The sequence below is a fragment of the Choloepus didactylus genome, chromosome 9, assembly GCF_015220235.1.
Source record: "Choloepus didactylus isolate mChoDid1 chromosome 9, mChoDid1.pri, whole genome shotgun sequence".
NCBI classification, from domain to species: Eukaryota; Metazoa; Chordata; class Mammalia; order Pilosa; family Megalonychidae; genus Choloepus; species Choloepus didactylus.
This window is the reverse complement of record NC_051315.1, coordinates 67,754,301-67,773,678: the sequence shown is the minus strand read 5'-3', so window position 1 is coordinate 67,773,678 and position 19,378 is coordinate 67,754,301. Positions and strand designations below refer to the sequence as shown.

The 19,378-nt window shown below is 35.2% G+C and overlaps 1 protein-coding gene and 1 pseudogene across 1 annotated transcript in view; one reads left to right on the top strand and one right to left on the bottom strand.

Moving 5' to 3' along the window:
- Positions 1-19,378, top strand: part of PDE11A (phosphodiesterase 11A) — a 457,660-nt gene that overhangs the window by 23,356 nt on the left and 414,926 nt on the right. The gene's annotated exons all lie outside the window — the stretch shown is intronic.
- On the bottom strand, positions 1,398-6,115 carry LOC119544010 (annotated as a pseudogene).

Here is a 19,378-nt window from a genome sequence, read left to right as displayed (position 1 = left end):
CAGGCTGCAAGTTGGAAACTCCAATGAGAGTGAAGTTGAATTCCCCAGGAGAAGCTGGCTGGCTGAAGTATAGACAGAAATTATCTTTCTGACTTCTGAAATCTTCGGTCTGGCTTTAAGACCTCCAACCAATTTGCTGATGACAATCTCCTTTGTTGATTGTAGATGGAATTAGCTGTAGATGCAATCAACTGATTTTAGATGCAAATCCATCTACAAAATACCCTCACAATAACAATCAGGCCAGTGCTTGCTGGACCAAACAACTGGTCACCATAACCTAGCCAAGTTGACACATGAAATTCACCATCACATGTGGAAAGAGGGATTTTGCAGATGTGATTAAATTACGGGTCTTGATATGGGGAGATTATCCTGGATTATCTGGTTCCTTATAAGAGAGAGGCAGGAGGGTCAGAGTTGGAGAGATTGGAAGATGGTACATTGATGATTTTGAAGATGGAGAACTAGACCACCAACCAAGAAATGCAGGCAGCCTATTGAAATGTGAAAAGGCAAGGAAATAGATTTTCCTTTAAAGCCTCCAGAGGAAGCACTGCCAAACTTGATTTTAGGACTTCTGGCCTCCTGAACTATCAGAGAATAAATTTGTGTTGATTTAAGTCACTAAATTGGTAGTAATTTGTTACAACAACAGGAAACACAGTAGTATAAGAGTTTCTTTGAAGTATATATACAGAAGTAGAATTGCTGGGTCATAGTTTATGCACATGTCGAATTTACTAGATAATGACAAAATGTTTTCCAAGGTGCTGTGCCAATTATACTCCTGTATCAATGTATATGAGTTCCTGTTGCTTCACATTTTTTTGCTAACATTTGATATGGTCAGACTTTTAAATTTTTGCCAATGTAGCATGCTGAAAATGTTACCTCATTGTGGTTTCAATTTGCATATTTCGGATCGCTAAATACTTCAGGCATCTTTTTTTTTTTTTTTCTTCAGGAAATGGTGATGCCATCAGTGTAATTTACCCAAATTACAAAATAAGCTGTGCTTAAAATCATGCACATTATTTGACCCTTTTATGACAATTCTTTTCAAACTTTTATAAACTTCCCCAGTGTAAAAATGCATGAAAAATTAAACTACAAAATCTACTTTGGAAAGTGGGGAGTTATTTTCTAATTTTGACTTTAAGATTTTTCAAATTTGTTAAAAGAAATATGGTAGAGCATGTGTTGAGAGACCAAGGAGTAAAAGGGCCTTCCAGTTGATGGATTCAACATATTTAAAAATACTGAAGCAATATAGAGAAAAAAACTTCAAGAGCAAGAATATACTATAATTAGGAGTCTTTCAGCAAGATGAACATATGAGCAGGTTTTGCATCAATTACTTCTATTGGAGAGAGGTCTTCCTGAAGAATGCTTGTTTATAGAATCTTTTGTAGAATAGTGTTGGCTATCTCCAGTGATTCATCTTGCACTAAAACAATATCACAAGTTCATTTTCTTTTCTAAAAGACTGTCTGTTCTATCATTTAGATATCTAGTTTTCAGAAAGTGTGAATGTTGACTATTCCATCTGCCATTCTAAAGTCTTGTTGGGAGTATCCCAGCAGAATTATGTTGCTGTTGTCTTTTAGTTGATTGAAATATTCTGTTTTTGCTATACATATGAATTAATTCCCCTATAAGTCCTTTGACACCTATTTTCATCACAGTCCATGAAGTTGGACACTACCTTGACATTTGGATGATAATACCAGCTTGCCAGATAACCTCTAGTTATCACTAATGCCATCCATAAATATGAATAGATGGTGGTTGTATTGTTGGAGCTTATCACAGAAATATTAATATCTTTACTTGATTTTTCCACAATTTCTTTAAAATAGATTTTGGTAAAGCTTCTTCACTAAGCAATCTATGTGACTTAGTATAACATTCCACCATATATGGGCACTTCTTTTCTAGGGTAAGAACAAGATCATTGTGCACACAGATCATTTTCTAGGAGAGACCATATGTTAGGACACAAGAGAAGTCTCACTAAATTTTAAAATATTAAAATAATAAAAAGTAGCCCCTCTGACCACAATGGAATGAAGCTAGAAATCAATAATAGAAGGAAAACTGGAAAATTTACAAATATATGGAAATTAAACAGCACACTCTTAAGGGTTAAACAAGAAATTACAAGGGAAATTAGAAAATACAGACAAATGAAACAAAGAAACAATATATCAAAACTTATGGGATGTAGCAAAGGCAGTGCTAATGGGAAATTTATTGCTATGAATAGCTATATTAAAAAAAATAAAGATCTCAAATTTATAACCTAACTTTATATCTTGAGGAACTAGAAAAAGAAGAGCAAAGAAAACCCAAAGTTAGCAGAAGGAAATACGATTAGAGTAGGGAAAAATTAAATAGAGAATAGAGAAACAATTGAGAATAAACAAAACAAAAATTGGTTCATTGAAAAAAATCGATGAAATTGACAAACCTTTAGCTAGACTGACAAATAAAAAAAGGGGAAAGATGCAAATAACTAAATTCAGAAAGGAAAATGTTGATGTTACTACTGATCTTACAGAAATAAAATGAATGGTAAGAGAATATTATGAACAGTTGTATGCCAACAAACTAGATAATCTAGAAGAAATGGAAAAATTCCTAGAAATCTATCAGTTACCAAAATTGACTCAAGAAGAAATAGAAAACACCAACAAACCTATAACTAATACAGAGATTGAATCAATAATCAAAAACCTTGTGCCAAAGAAAAGTTCAGGATTAGGTGGCTTCTCTGGTGAATTCCACCAAACATTTAAAGAAGAATTAATACCAATACTTTTCACATTCTTCCAAAGAATTCAAAAGGGGGGAACACTTCTAATTTGTTCTATGAGGACAGCGTTACTCTGATACCATAAGCCTGCTAAAAACATCATAGGAACCAAAAATTACAAACCAATTTCCCTTATGAATATATATGCAAAAATCCTTAACAAAATACTAACAAACTGAATTAAATAGCATATTAAAAAGATTATACACTATGACCAAGAGGAATTCATCTCAGGAATGTAAGGGTGGTTCAACATATGAAAATCAACCAATGTAATATGTTACATAAATAGAATGAAGGAAAAAACCCCACATGATTATCTCAATACATACAGAAAAGGCATTTAACAAAATTCAACACCCTTTTTGATAAAAGCACTCAGAAAAGTAGGAATAGAAGGGAACTTTCTCAACATGAAAAAGACCATTTATGAAAGACCTGCAGCTAACATCATAATGATGAAAAACTTAGTTTTTGGCTTAAATCAGGAATGAGACAAAGATACCCACTTTCACCACTGCTATTCAATATTGTACTAGAAGTTCTTGCCAGAGCAATTAGGCAAGAAAAAGAAATAAGAGGTATCCAAATTGAAAAGGAAGAAGTAAAACTATCTGTATTTACAAATTACATGATCTTATGTATAGAAAATTCAAAAGAATCTACAAGAAAACTACTAGAACTGAAAAGTGGATTCAGCAAAGTGGCAGGATACAAGATCAGCATACAAAACGCAATTGTTTTCTAATACACTAGCAATGAACAATATGAAGAGGAAATTAAGAAAATAATTCCATTTACAATAGCATCTAAAAGAATACAATCTAGGAATAAATTTAGAAAATTAAAAAAATTTAGGATAAAAAAACTGATTCTGAAAATTACAAAACACTGTGGAAAGAAATGAAAGAAGACCTAAATAGATGGTGCTATATCCTGTGTTCATGGCTTGGAAGAGTTAACATTGTTATTATGTCAGCATTATCCAAAGCAATACACAAGTTCAATGCAATCCCTATTAAAATTCCAGCAGCAGCCCTCCCCCCTTTTTTTTCAGAAATGGAAAAACTGATCCTCAAATTCATAAGTAACTGCAGGAGGTCCTGAATAGCAAAAAACAGTCTTGAATAAGAACAGGGTTGGAGGACTCGGACCTCCTGATTTCAAATTGGATTACAAAATGACAGTAATCAAAACAGTTTGTGGCACTGGCACAGAGATAGAGTGAAACAGAATTAAAAGTCCAGAAATACACCCATACAACTATGGCCAATTGATTTTTAACAAGGGTACTAAGTACATGCAATGGGGCAAGAAAAAGATCTTCAACAAATGGTGTTGGGAAAACTGGATATTCACATGCAGAAGAATGAAATTAGATCCCTATCTCACATCATATACAAAAATCAACTCAAAATTGATTAAGTACTTAATATAAGAACTAAAACTATAAAGTTTTAGAAGATAATATAAGGCAAAGTAAATTATCAAGAAAGTGAAAAGACAACCAACAGAATGGGAGAAAATATTTGGAAACTATATATGTCAGGTAAGGGTTTAATATACAGAATATATAAAGAACTTTTGCAGTACAGCAACAAAAAGATAAACGAGTCAATTTAAAAATTGGGCAACTGACTTGAATAGACATTTCTCCAAAGAAGATAAATGGCCAGTAAACACATGAAAAAATGCTCAACATCATTAGCCATTAGAGAAATGCAAATTAAAACCACATACATACACATCCTTCATACACACAAGGATGGCTACTGTTAAAAAAACTGAAAATAGCAAGCATTGGAAAGGATGCAGAGAAATTGGAACTCTAGCATGATTGGTGGGATTATAAAATGGTGCAGCCACTGTAGAAAGCAATAGGGCACTTCCTCAAAAAATTAAAAACAGAAATATCGTATGACTGGGCAATCCCACTTCTAGATATACACCCAAAGGGGGTGAAAACAGGGTCTCAAACAGACACCTGTACACCAATGTTTATAGCAGCATTATTCACAATAGCCAATCCATGTGTCTAGCAAATGAATGGATAAACAAAATGTGGTACATATGTACAATGGAATATTATTTGGCCATAAGAAAAAAATGAAGTTATGAGACATGCTGCAATATGGACAAACGTTGGAAACATTATGCTCAGTGAAAAAAGCAAGACACATAAGGACAAAAACTCTATGGTATCATTTATAAAAGATGACTAGAGATAGCAAATTCACAGAGGTAGAAAGCAGATTTGATGTTATTTGGAAGGGATTAGAGGGGAAGGGGAAAGGGGGAAGTCCTTGTTTGTAAAAATTAAAAAAAAAACATGAAAAAAATGTAAACCTTAAAAAATGAGTCTGATCTTGTCAATAAGAAAGACGTAAAAGCTTAAAAAAAGAATAATATTAATTTCAATAGTATAATATTTTTCCTTTGAATAACTTTTTTTTTTTTGACATTCATCTGTAACCAGTTTACAGTTTTTAATGATATTTTATCATGTTGGGTATTGTGCTGGTTTCTGTATTATGTCCCCAAAATGCCATGTTCTTTGATGCAGTCTTGTGTAGGCAGACATATTAGAGTTGATTAGGTTGGAATCTTTGGATTAAGTTGTTTCCATGGAGATGTGACCCACCCAATTGTAGGTGATAACTCTGATTGAATTATTTCCATGGAGGTGTGGTCCCGCCCATTCAATGTGGGTCTTGATTTAATCACTGGAGTCATTTAAAAATGATGGCACAGACCCAGATGGTAACTGGCTTAGCTCAGAGATGCTTGGAGTTGTGGACCCCTGACATTGGCTGCAGCTTAGAGAGACATGTGGAAGACGGTCATTGACATTGTGAAGATGGCTGACATTTTGGAGAACGCCGTTTTAAAATGCAATCTGGGAGCAAGCAGAAGCCAGCCATGTGACTTCCTAGCTAACAGAGGTTTTCTGGATGCCATTGGCCTTTCTCAGTGAAGGTACCCTGTTGTTGATGCCTTACCTTGGACACTTTATGGCCTTAAGACTGTAACTTTGTAATCAAATAAACCCCTTTATAAAAGCCAATCCATTTCTGCAAAATGGCAGCATTAGCAAACTGGAACAGGATCTTTTCTCAATATTGTAGGAAAATCTACTTAGTGTCATATCATACTCAGTTATTATCTGAAGAATGGCAGCTCCTGCTTTGACAAGACCACAGCTCATTTCTTTTACTCTTGTAGGGTTCTTGATGCATACTGAACACTTCTGGAAGTCTGGCATCTTTTCACATGTACCACTGCTTCTTGATTTGTCATTTCTTCATTATCAAATGCTCATCTGAATGTTGCTCTTCTGCTGTGTCTTCTTCTTTGAGTTGAATATACACTGGGGCAACATTACCACCACTAGCAGGGCACACAAGCTGATTCTCACTATTAAGCCCATACATGCCAGGGCCACCTCATTTGCCTCACAGTCACAAAAGAAGAGGCCACTTACTGTAGACTATGAGCCTCTGTGACGTGCTCTGCAGTGAACCCTACTAACCCCCCCTCAGTCTTTTCTTGTTTGTATTATTTGTGTTTTCTCTTCTATGAAATACCTGTTCACATTTTTTTTTCTATTGAGTTTGCCTATTTCTTATTGATTTATAGGAGCTCTTTGTGTATGTTCTGAACACTAACCCCCTTACAAGTTATATCTATAACAAATATTTTCTATTTCTCTATGGCTTGCTTTCACTCTTCTTGGTGAACCCAAGTTTTTAATTTTAATATAATTTAATGTATTGATCTTCTATTAAAATTTGAATTTTTGTTTCTTGTTTAAGAAATGCTGAAGTTGTGAAGAAAACTATTTTCCTATATTGTCTTTGGAAAATTTTATAATTTGGTGTTTAATATTAAATATTTACTTTTGAGGGTTAAGGAAGCTATGTTCTTTTCCCAGTTTGCTAAAGAAATTTTTGCTATTATTGTTAAAACGATGACTGGATATTGAAATTTCATTAAATTTTTTTCTGCCTCTGTTAAGATATAATTTTATTCACCTTATGCTGTTAATGGGATGGCTTACTTTAATTGATTTTCTAATTTTAAGCCAATCTAGCCTGCCTAGGAAACACCAACTTGGTCATAATAAATTACTCTTTTTGTATTTTTGGATATTTTTATATTTTTGGATATTTTTATATCTTATATTTTTGGGTAATTGGATATATTTTTATATCCAATTATCCTTTTTATTGTCTTATTTGTTTTATAAAAATGTTCTTTTAGGATTTTTGCATCTATTCATTCATAAGTGAGTTTCTCATTTTTCTTTTCTGTTATATCCTTGTCTGATTTTGTTAGCAAGGTTATATCACAAGATGAGTTGGGGTTATTGTGATGGTTTGAAGCTGTTATGTACCCCAGAAAAGATCATGTTCTTTTAATCCATTCCTGTGGATGTAGACCTATCGTGGGTGGGACATTTTGATTATTTCAATTGAAATGTGACCCACCTCTTTCAAGATGGGTTTTAATCCTCTTGCTGGAGTTCTTTCTAAGAGGCTAAAAGATAGAAAAAGCCCAGAGAAGCTAAAAGAGACAGAAGCTAAGAGAGAAAACACACAGGGAAGCTAAAAAAGCCCCAGGGAAGCTGAGAGAAGAGGCCACTGAAGCCAGAAGCTGAAAGCAACGAATCCCAGGAGAGAAGGAGCAGCAGACATCACCAAGTGCCTGGCCATGTGACAGTGGAGCTGAGAATCATCAGTAGCCCAACTTCGGGGAGAAAGTGTAGCCTGTTGATGCCTTAATTTGGACATTTTTTACAGCCTCAGAACTAAACTTGTAAGATAATAAATCCTCATTGTAAAAACCAACCCATTTCTGTTATTGCATTTTGTCACCTTTAGCAAACTAAAACAGTAATGTTTCCTCCTTTTCTGATGTGGGGATTAGTTTAAGATTAGAATTACCCCATGCTTGAATGTTAGGTAGAATTTCCTGGAAATCCATTTGGATCTGTTGAGTGTGTGTGTGTGACTATTTTAAATTACTGACTCATTTCTTTAAAGCTTAAATTACTGATTCATTTATGTGCCAGTTTGAATATATTATGTCCCCCAAAATGCCATTATCTTTGATGTAATCTTGTGTGGGGGCAGAACTATCAGTGTTAATTAGATAATAATTCTTTGAGTGTTTCCATGGAGGTTCTCCCCACCCAACTGTGGGTGATGACTCTGGATAATTTCCGTGGAGGTGTTGGCCCGCCCATTCAGGGTGGGTCTGAATTAAATTACTGGAGCACTATATACAATCAGACAGAAGGAGCAAGCTGCTACAGCCAAGAGGGACACTTTGAAGAAAGCACAGGAGCTGCAGATGAGAGACAGTTTGAAGACGGCCATTGAAAGCAGACTCTTGCTCTGGAGAAGCTAAGAGAGGACAAATACCCCAGGTGCAATTAAGAGTGACATTTTTTGAGGAACTGCAGCCTAGAGAGGAACGTCCTGGGAGAAAGCCATTTTGAAACCAGAACTTTGGAGCAGACGCCAGCCACGTGCCTTCCCAGCTAACAGAGGTTTTCCGGACACCATTGGCCATCCTCCAGTGAAGGTACCCAGTTGCTGATGTGTTAACCTTGGACACTTTATGGCTTTAAGACTGTAACTGTGTAACCAAATAAGCCCCCTTTTATAAAAGCCAATCCATCTCTGGTGTTTTCCATTCTGCAGCATTAGCAAACTAGAACAATTTCTTTAAAGTTTATAGGACTCTTCAGGTTCTGTATTTTTTTTTTTAAAGTTAGTTTTTGGTAACCTATATATGTCTATTTATTTAATCTAAATCTTCAAATTAGTTGGCCCAAAGTTGTTCATAACATATTCTTATCTGTATAATCCTGCCTCTTTTGTATTTCTGAATTTAAAAAAAAATTAATGTCATCTCTTTTTCTACTTGATCACTCTCTAGAGATTTGTGTATTTTATTACTTTTTTGAGCTTTGCTGATCCTTTTCATTATATATTTGTTTTCTTTTTCTTTAACTTCAGCTTTATTTTGATTATTTTCTTTCATCCTCTTGAGTTTATTTTGCTGTTCTTTTTATCTAACTTCTTATGGTTGGATTATCACTTCATTAAGTTGAGACATTTCCCTTTAAGGCCCTTTGTGTCCCATAAGGTTTGATAGTAATATTTTTATGGTTATCCCAGTATTTTTATAAATATTTGGAAAATATTTTTCTAAATATTTAATAATATCCATTTTGATTTTTTTGATTGATAGTTCAGAAGTGTATCTTAAATTCTCAAATATTTGGTCTCTCAAGTTATCTTTTTATTATTATTTCTATTTAAATTGCATTGGAGTTAAATGATATATTCTGCAGTTTATTTGGCATAATGATTTCAAATTGATTCACATCATGACTTAGCTTGTGGTCAATTTTCATAAATGTTTTAATGTCAAACTTGACCAAGAATATGAAGTTTGCAGTTGTTGGGTGCAGTATAGCCAGTTGAATGAGATGTGTTGTATGTGAGCATGTTGGTGGGTGGGGTATGGAGGAAGAGACAATACTCGATGCTGTGAGAAAATCTTTCTGGCAAATCACTTCTTATGTGAGGCTGGGAAATTGGAACACTACTAAGTTTTTATGTTTGAATTCCAGTAGACATTGGAAGTCTATTTTTATTCTTTCTAAAGAAGTATGTGGGAGTCTTTCTTATAAATTTAGGCAGCTTAGGATTTGTTGCTGTCCTACTGCTGCTGCTATCCTATTCTTTACAGATACTAAATCAGGGAAGAATTCTAGATGGCTAAATTGACTACTCATTTTATGGAAACATCTCAAAAGTGAATTGAGATTCATAGAGTGTTTCCCAACCCTGTTGCTTCCATGAGAGTCAGTGCTATATGATATGTCCAATCTTTCTAGCCCAACAGTGTCCAGACCCAAAGATATGATGAATGGTCTAATTGGCTGCTCTGCCAAGGGCCTGACCCAGTTTGTATAAAGGTCATTACAGTGTTCTGCCAGCTGGCCCAAGAAATGTCTGGAACAAGAAAGCAGGTGGAACCAGTTCCAGGTGGAGCTAACCAACTCTCTCCTAGGTGGAATAACTTAGACAAAGCAGTCAAAAATCATGCTGACTCTGTTCTCCAGTATGTCTGGTTAGAAAGCTCCAACTTACAAGCATTTCTTATCCAGGAAAATGCACCCTGAGTGCTGAAACCACCCCTATGTCTATCCAGACTATTTATGAATGATTCCTTTTGATGGGATCCATCCTCTGGTTGACCTAACTACATGTTGACATCTTCAATTTGATAACTCATTTCACTGTTAGATTGGATGGCTGGAGGTACATGTCCTCATTGTTTTGTGGAGCATGTGGCCATATAACTTATGGAGGGAGTCCAAGTATACTCAGTACTGTTGCCTTCTTTGTGGCCCAAACTAGGATGAGTACCAGTGAAATGGAGAGACTGGCCTGGGCTTGGGGAAAAAAGGCTTCAGGGACTCAGTGGTCGATAGTAGGGAAGAGAATGTGTGTGGAACTAAGCAGCCTCAGGGTTCCACCTGGAAAGCTGGTGGGAGGTAGTGACATGCTGCTTCCAAGTCCTCTTCCCAGATGAAAGATGGCTGATTTTTTCTAACCTAGACTTTTTGGTATTTAAGTACACTGTATTGCTGGAGCACTTGTTCTTATAATTTTCTTCTGAACTTGCAACTATGGATTTTAATTGTTTGCTGAGATTATTTTCAGGGACCAATATCAAGCTAGTAGTTTTGGGTTTCCAGTATTTACCCTTTTGGAAAATAAGTATGTTTTCCAGAATTATATGTGCTATTCTATGTTAAGATGCTCTGATGTTTAGCAATTAAATGTGGGGAGGATCAGAATCTGAGAGAGTTGAAAGGTCCATCGATTTAGCATATCAGATCATTGCCCAACTATAGTATCTTGGCAATATTTCTTTTCTTTTGTTCTCTTTGATTGTCAGAAAATATCAATAATCCTTGGGAATTCTGTGTTGTGGTTCTATTGGACTTAATTTTTATGGTAGCGAGTTTTATAGCCAGGATGATAATAGCTAAAAAAAATAGCAGGGTCATTTAGACGGCTGCTAGCTTAGCCTCACCTACACCTACTATAATTTTAGAGTATTAGGCTGTCCATTTTCACATATTTATATTATTTATGAAGATTAATCCACTTCCATCTTGACAGCTGTCATCTGGTATATCTTGCCTATTCATTTTACTGGCAATCCAATGGCATAATAACTTCTATCTTTTTGAAGGGCACTTTGAAGCCATTGTGCTCTCCTGGATGGTAATGCCACTACCCTAAGGTAAATATGATAATTATTGCTGCTTTCTGAACTTCTTTTCTTCAATTCATTTTCTCATGTCATAACAAAATCACTTATAACATGTAAGATAATAATCTATAACACATTTTTTGGTGTTAGTATAGCCGCATCATACTGTAATCAATTTCCTGTGGAACATGTAGGTATTTTTGTTTTTTCTTATTATAAATTCCTAGAAATGTAATTACTGTGCCAAAGAGTATGAAAATTTTAAAGATCTTTGTTTACATATTGCCAAATTCTTCCCTATATATATATATATTTATATATAGTACTAATTTATACTTTCACCAGCAGTATATTAAAGTAGACATTTCACCAAGACTTCCATTAAGGCTATGTATCTTGACATCTCAGAATTTTGATTTCAGCCAATGTCATAGAAAAAATGACCATTGTTGTCATGTATGGCCCATTAAAAAATTTTCCTTTTGTTTATTCTTATTCCTATCTTTGGCTCATTCTTTCTCAATGGCTTGTAAAAGTTCATTATGTGTTAAAGTTTTAACACTGTCAGGCATAGGTGTTTAAAATTATTTTTCCAGTTTTATTTTACTTTTAATTATTTTTATATAATTTTGGTGGTACTGAAGTTTAAACTTTTTATGCAGTCAAATCTATCAGTCTTTTTCTATATGTTTCCTTTTTTTGGCCTTATGCTTAGAAAAACTTTCCCTGTGGTGAGATCAGACAAATGTTCATTTATATAATTTTCCATTCTTTTATTATTTCATTTTTGTCTCTTAACTTTTTAATTTAATTTTTTATAATATTTATATATTTATTTATTTAATTGAGATTGTTCAGATATCTGAAAATGATCCAAAGATCCAAAGTGCACAATCAGTTCCCTATGGCACAGTCATACAGCTGTGCGTCCATCACAATTTCTCCCCAATTTTTAGAACATTTTCATTACTCCAAAAAAGAAATAAATACAAAAAAGAAAACTCAGTTCGTCCCATACCCCTAACCAACCCCCCCATTATTGACTCATAGTATTGGTATAGTACATTTGTTATTGTTGATGAAAGAATGTTAAGATACTGTTAACTGTAGTACATAGTTTGCAATTGTATGTTTTTTTCCCTATATAATCCTCTATTATTAGCTTCTAGTTATAGTGTCATACATTTGTTCTAGTTTATGAAAGAGATTTCTAATATTTGTACAGTTAATCATGGAAGTTGTTGACCACAAGAGTCACTGTTTTATACATTCTCATCTTTTAACCTCCAGCTTTCCTTCTGGTGACATATGTGACTCTAAGCTTCCCCTTTCCACCCATTCATGCACCATTCAGCACTGTTAGTTATTCTCACAATAACATGGTACCATCACCACTGTCCACTTCCAAACACTTAGGTTCAACCTAGTTGAGCATTGTGCTCAAATAAGCAACCACTCCCCATTCTTTAGCCTTGTTCTATATCCTGTTAACTTATATTTCATGTCTATTAGTTCATATCAGTAAGACCATGCAATATTTGTCCTTATGTGTCTGATTTATTTCACTCAATGTAGTGCCCTCAAGGTTTCTTTATCTACCCATTTTTTTTTAAAGATGGTTTTGTTCACCCACCATACTTTCCATCCTAAGTAAACAATCAGTGGTTCTCTGTATAGTTATATATTTATGTATTCACCATCATCACCACTATCTATTTAAGGACATCTCCATTTCTTCCTCAAAGAAGGAAGAAGAGTCAAAGAAGGTAGAGAGACAAAATAAAAATAAAAAGAAAGAAAAAAAATCACAGCTGAAAAGCAACGAAAGGAAATATAGAATTAAACTAAAGTAGAATAACAGTCAGACAACATCACCAATGCCAACAGTCCCATACCCCTTTCTTAAGTCTCCTTCTTATATGTGTTTAGCTTTGGTATATTGCCTTTGTTACCTTGAAGGAAGCATAATACAAAGTTTCTGTTATATAGTCTCTAGTTTGCATTAATTGTATTTTTCCCCCAATACTGCCCTATTTTTAACACCTTGCAAGGTTGACATTCATTTGTTCTCCCTCATGAAAAACATATTTGTGCATTTTATCACAATTGTTGAGCACTCTAGGTTTCACTGAGTTATACAGTCCCAGTCTTTATCTTTCCCCTTTCCTTCTGGTGTCCCACATGCTCCTAACCTTCCTCTTTCAGCCATACTCACAGTCATCTTTGTTCAGTGTATTTACATTGCTTTGCTACCCAAAATTGTGTTCCAAACCTCTCACTCCTATATTTTCCTGTCTCTAGTGCTCCCTTTAGTATTTCCTGCAAATATCTTGTTTACAAACTTTCTCATTGTCTGTTTGTCAGAGAATATTTTAAACTCTCCACCATATTTGAAGGAGAGTTTTGCTGGATATAGGATTCTTGGTTGGTGGTTTTTTCCTTTCAGTATCTTAAATATATCACACCACTTCCTTTTTGCCTCCATGGTTTCTACTGAGAAATCTACACATAGTCTTATCAAGATTCCTTTGTATGTGATGGATCACTTTTCTCTTGTTACTTTCAGGATTCTCTCTTTGTTTTTGATGTTTGATAATCTGATTATTAAGTGTCTTGGTATAGGTGTATTCAGATCTGTTCTGTTTGGGGTATGCTGCACTTCTTGGATCTGTAATTTTATGACTTACGTAAGAGATGGGAAATTTTCATTATTTCCTCTATTCTTCTGCCCCTTTTCCCTTCTCTTTTCCTTCTGAGGCACCCATGACACCTATATTCATGCATTTCATGTTGGTATTCAATTCCCTGAGATGTTGCTCATATTTTTCCATTCTTTTCCCTATCTGTTCTTTGGTGTGTAGGATTTCAGGTGTCTTGTTCTGCAGTTCCTGAGTGTTTTCTTCTGACTTTTCAGATCTGCTGTTTTATGTCTCCATTGTATTTTTTTTTAATATGCATTTTTTTATTAAATTCAGTCTTATTGAAATACATTGACACACCATACAATCATCCATGATATACAATCCACTGTCCACAGTATGATAACATAGTTATGCGTTCATCACCACAATCTATCTCTGAACATTTTCCTTACATCAGAAAGAACCAGAACAAGAATAAAAAATAAAAGTGAAAAAAGAACACCCAAATCATCCCCCCATCCCACCCCATTTGTCCTTCAGTTTTTATCCCCATTCCTCCACTCATCCATACACTAGATAAAGGGGTGTGATCCACAAGGTCTTCACAATCACACTGTCACCCCCTGTAATCTACATTATTATATAATTGTCTTCAGGAGTCCAGACTGCTGGGTTGGAGTTTGGTAGTCTCAGGTATTTACTTCTAGCTATTCCAATACATTAAAGCCTAAGAGGTGTTATCTATATAGTGCATAAGAATGTCCACCAGAGTGACCTCTCGACTCCATTTGGAATCTCTCAGCCACTGAAACTATTTCGCCTCATTTTGCATCCCCCTTTTGGTCAAGAAGATACTCTCAGTCCCACGATGCCGGGTCCACATTCATCCCTGGGAGTCATACTCTGTGTTGCCAGGGAGATTTACACCCCTGGGAGTCAGGTCCCACATAGGGGGGAGGGCAGTGAGTTCACCTGTCGAGATGGCTCAGTTAGAGAGAGAGAGGGCCACATCTGAGCAACAAAGAGGTACTCAGGGGGAGACTCTTAGGCACCATTACATACAAGTTTAGACTCTCCTTTGTGGTAATGAGCTTCATAAGGGCAAGTCCCATGCTCGAGGGCTCAGCACATCAAACCGCCAGTCCCAATGTTTGTGACAACATCAACACCAGTCCAGGTGAGGATGTCCAACACATCCGCACCTTCCCCCAGATCCTCGGGGCTGGGGAGGGGGAGGCTGTAAATATATTTTTTATTATCTGCCCAAATTACTCTAGGATGTGTCACTATTTCACTCCAGCCTATACTAACCTACTGTATCTCACTTCCTATTCAAAGTAGAACAGTATCTTAACATTTTAATTATTGTTGCTTTAAAGTTCAGTTTCATATCATATAGTCACTGTATTTTTATCATGTTCTCACAAGAAAAAAAGTTTTAGAACTTTTAAAGCTTTTAAAAGCAAACTTTCAAAAGTTTCTTTTAATGTTAAATTTATATCAAATGGAAACAGTAACTTTAGCATAGTGACAATAGAACCTGAATAAAATATGTAATTAATGTATAATATATACACAGTGATACTAGAATATATGTTATTTACCATACTGCTTACTAATCAGTTACATTTTTGGGGTCACTTTTCATATTGTCTAAATTGGCCACAGTGGGAAGAGTGTAAAAGGCTTTCTGTTAGAGTTGGTCCTTGTTAGGTTTTAAAGAATGAATGAGACGAAGTCTCCATTGTTTCATTATTTCACCTGTATTCCTGACCTGGATTACTTTTCACTTATCACTGTCATGACCTTTGTTTTCTATGTATGTCTTGCATTCTGACTGTTTGTCTGATATTTGAACCTAGCTCCACATTGACCATTCCCTTGTTCATATTCATAGCCTTCTTGGCCCACCTGGTTCTACCTTACAGCCTTCTCTCCCTTATTCACTGTAGTTCTTGGATGGCCCAACGACAGAAAGAAGGGTATCTTCTGGCTAGCTGACCCTTCCCAAAGCTCTGTCTTCCCATACTGGCCTTTTCTCAGACATTTTAGTTACAAACTTATATCATGTCTGCACACTTACAGTATATCTGTAATAGCTATTTGTGCTATCAATATCAATTTAAGAATTCATTTTCTTCTCTACCATCTCACCTGCAACTTTCGTTTCAACTTTGCTGTGATTCTTCCATTTTCCCATGTCATTGACACTGAGATGTATTTGTGAGAAAGGTAAATAATAATAATCATGACAAGAAGACAGGAACAAAGCAAAGTGCCAATTAAGGAAGGAAGAACAGAGAAATAAAATCAGCAAAGTTTTATTTTAGCAACACAAAGGAGTGATAATTCTCCTAAGCAAGACGGTGATAACAATGACTGTTTCAAAATCTCGTATTAAATTATTTTATGGTATCTGTTAACCACTAACTCAGTTTGAAAGACCTAAATGAAAGCATGTCTGTTAAACATTTAACAAATAGAGCTGACCTGTATGTGCCTGTATTTAACAAATAGAACTGACCTGTATGTACATTTAACAAATAGAGCTGACCTGTATGTACCTGTATTTTACAAATAGAGCTGACCTGTATGTACCGCTCCACACCTACTATACCATTTCAGGTCCATAAAAGAGTGAAAATTGCCAGAAGCTTCAAAAATATAGATACCTGGGTTTCCTCGATTTTTTGGTAATATTTTGTACTATTCAGAACTCTACAAGTTCTTTGTGAATTGAGACAAGGTTTTTGTTTAGTGTAGAGCAGTAACGGTCTACAAATATATATTAAGAACACTAATGATAATTTTTAAAATTTTTCTCAGCAACTATGAAATTAGGAAGCCAAAAGCATTAGCTCTCTAGTTACCATATGTCATTTCTATTTTTATGCAATATAATCTCAAGCCTTCCATCAATTTGGAACAATTAGTTGTTTTTTCTGTGGAGAAAAGCAGAATAGTACATTTCAAATCATTAAAGACTAATAAAAATTTTCAGGAGCTTAGCCTTGTAAGCATTTTCTGTAAAATAAGTGATGTCTAATGATAAGTTATAAATGTAAGGAAATGCTTTTATGAATTGGAATTAAATGAGTATTACTCATTTATTTACTGGTACAAGCAATTTTCTTTTGAACTTCAGAGTTTGGTGTATTCATTTTACATTTTATGTTTCTATTATCTTCTCTATATGGCAACTCCATAAATTGCATCCTTTGAATGAGGATGTAGATGAAATGTGGGGCTGAATTCTGTCCCTAAACTTTCCTTAGCAGAGGGAGTGGATGGTGGGGTGGTGGAAAATATATACAGGTCCTGTCCTTTAAGCCTTGGTGTAGATGTATTAGAGCATCAGTAGTTTTCTAAAGTTCCCAAGTGATTTCAGTGGTAACGAGGATTGCCAACCCTTGTTCTATTCCTATGCACACCTAGCAACTTCTGTAGACTGAAGAAATACCATATATACACACATATCTTTTATTACCTTTTCTCTATTACTTATGGACACAATAATTCATCTAACTGTTTTGAGATTAATAGGGATTTTTGTCACTAGACGTTTTTTAATTCCATATCAGTAAGTTCTAAAAACGTAATTATCAGCGTATGGAAGTTCTCAGGCTTGAAGATATTGAGAATCATGGCTATGAAGGATCCAAAGTAGAGTTGAGAATTGTGGCTGAACAGACTATGCTTGTAGGTTAAATGGTGGTCAGGACTAGTTCTTGGCTTACTCATGAGAACAAAAAATTTTACTATTAAGCGTTGGGAATAGACCCCTTAAATACAAGGAGAGAAAGAGCCTTTTGAAGACTCATCCTTGCCTTGAGTCCTAGTCCTGGATAAGATTCTGAACTCTGACTCCTGCCTTGGGGAGATTTGAGTGGCTTCTCTAGAAAGTGGAAAAAAGAGAGGATGAATTCCCTTTTGCTTTGAGGCCCCTTATATGCCTGTAAATCTCATTAAATCTTATTAAGGCTGGCTGGGATTCTCAAGCATAGTGAACATGGCTCTTTGCTCAAGGACCTATAAGTGAAGACTGCAGGGGTTAGTTCTTTCTACAACCTTAGTAAGTTTTGGGTCTTGAGGGTGGAACCCATTTTTTGTATATGCTCTGTGGAACCACATTCAGCATAGGAACTTGAAGGAAGATAAGGCTCCAAGTGCAAGATTTGGGGCCCAATTACCATTCTATATATACTAGGTGTGAGTTGGTTCCTTTGTAGAAAACTGAAAATGCTTTTGGCCTTATGACTTTGGCTTTAAAATGTTCAAATTCATGGCTAAGTATCACATGAAAAAAATAGGTCTGCATAAAAGGCTCTCTTCAAGAGAGCAGCTATACTTAAAATATCTAAGATAGGAAAAATATTATGACATAAAATACTTGAAGCAAGAAGAGTCTACCACAATCATAAGAAACTCATTCCAGATTTTAATAACCTTATTAAAAGAGCCCTTACTTTTAATTTATTAGAAATCTCTCTTGTGGTAGATCATTCCTTGTTCTTTTCTTCTAAGGGGGATGGATAAAAGTTGGGCAACCTTCTCCATATGATATTTCATTATAGATCTAAAGTCATAGTTAATTTCCTATTCAAGTTTTCATTTCCAGGAACAAATAAGCCCAATGTTTCTACCTTCTTATTGGTCCTATTTCTTACTTAACTGGTCTTCTATGAAGCTTTGCTGGTGAGTGTGGTGAACTCTTGAAGATTCTCGGCTTGAAAGTCATTGAGTAGAGTCTCCCACATCCTTACATAAACAGTATTTTCTTTCCATTCCAAGTTCTTTTTTCTTGAGATTTTAGAAAATGTATCAAACAGCTTTTTGGACAGCTCTACTATGTGAATGGCCTACAACTCACATTGCCCAAAACAGAATTTATAATCCCCACCTCAGAATCTGTTCCTCTCTGTGTTCCTCACTCAGTGAATCATGTCACCACCCACCCAGGTACTTGAACCAGAAATATGGGGTCATTTTTTACTCCTCTAACTTTAATAGGTTTAATAACCTTTCATCAAATTAATTAGCAAGTTCTTTTGCTTCTACTTCCTAAATATCTCAAAACCCAATCCATTTCCTACCACCCCTACTAAACATGATCTCAGTTCAGAGATGGTTCATCTCTCACCTGGATATCTTGCTTCCAATCCATTCTTTTTTTTTTTTTTTTTTTTAAATTAAATTCAGTTTTATTGAAATACATTCACACACCATACAATCATCCATGGTATACAATCCACTGTCCACAGTATGATAACATAGTTATGCGTTCATCACCACAATCTATCTCTGAACATTTTCCTTACATCAGAAAGAACCAGAACAAGAATAAAAAATGAAAGTGAAAAAAAGAACACCCAAATCATCCCCTCATCCCACCCCATTTGTCCTTTGGTTTTTATCCCCATTTTTCTACTCATCCATACACTAGATGAAGGGGGTGTGATCCACAAGGTCTTCACAATCACACTGTCACCCCTTGTATTCTACATTATTGTGTAATTGTCTTCAGGAGTCCAGATGGCTGGGTTGGAGTTTGGTAGTTTCAGGTATTTTCTTCTAGCTATTCCAATACATTAAAACCTAAGAGGTGTTACCTATATAG